Raw genomic sequence first — 906 nt, forward strand, 5'->3', positions numbered from 1 at the left:
TTTCTGGTTACTGATTTCTTCTTTTTAAACATTTTTCTAAGTTTTTCTGGTTACTGATTTCTTCTTTTTAAACATTTTTCTAAGTTTTTCTGGTTACTCACTTCTTCTTTTTAAACATTTTTCTAAGTTTTTCTGGTTACTCACTTCTTCTTTTGAAACATTTTTCTAAGTTTTTCTGGTTACTGATTTCTTCTTTTTAAACATTTTTCTAAGTTTTTCTGGTTACTGATTTCTTCTTTTTAAACATTTTTCGCAGTTTGTCTGGTTACTGATTTCTTCTTTTTAAACATTTTTCGCCGTTTTTCTGGTTACTGATTTCTTCTTTTTAAACATTTTTCTAAGTTTTTCTGGTTACTCACTTCTTCTTTTTAAACATTTTTCTAAGTTTTTCTGGTTACTGATTTCTTCTTTTTAAACATTTTTCGCAGTTTTTCTGGTTACTGATTTCTTCTTTTTAAACATTTTTCTAAGTTTTTCTGGTTACTGATTTCTTCTTTTTAAACATTTTTCTAAGTTTTTCTGGTTACTCACTTCTTCTTTTTAAACATTTTTCTAAGTTTTCCTGGTTACTGATTTCTTCTTTTTAAACATTTTTCGCAGTTTGTCTGGTTACTGATTTCTTCTTTTTAAACATTTTTCGCAGTTTTTCTGGTTACTGATTTCTTCTTTTTAAACATTTTTCTAAGTTTTTCTGGTTACTCACTTCTTCTTTTATAACATTTTTCTAAGTTTTCCTGGTTACTGATTTCTTCTTTTTAAACATTTTTCTAAGTTTTCCTGGTTACTGATTTCTTCTTTTTAAACATTTTTCTAAGTTTTTCTGGTTACTCATTTCTTCTTTTTAAACATTTTTCGCAGTTTTTCTGGTTACTGATTTCTTCTTTTTAAACATTTTCCTAAGTTTTC

The sequence above is a fragment of the Chiloscyllium punctatum genome, unplaced genomic scaffold, assembly GCF_047496795.1.
Source record: "Chiloscyllium punctatum isolate Juve2018m unplaced genomic scaffold, sChiPun1.3 scaffold_1268, whole genome shotgun sequence".
Taxonomy (NCBI): domain Eukaryota; kingdom Metazoa; phylum Chordata; class Chondrichthyes; order Orectolobiformes; family Hemiscylliidae; genus Chiloscyllium; species Chiloscyllium punctatum.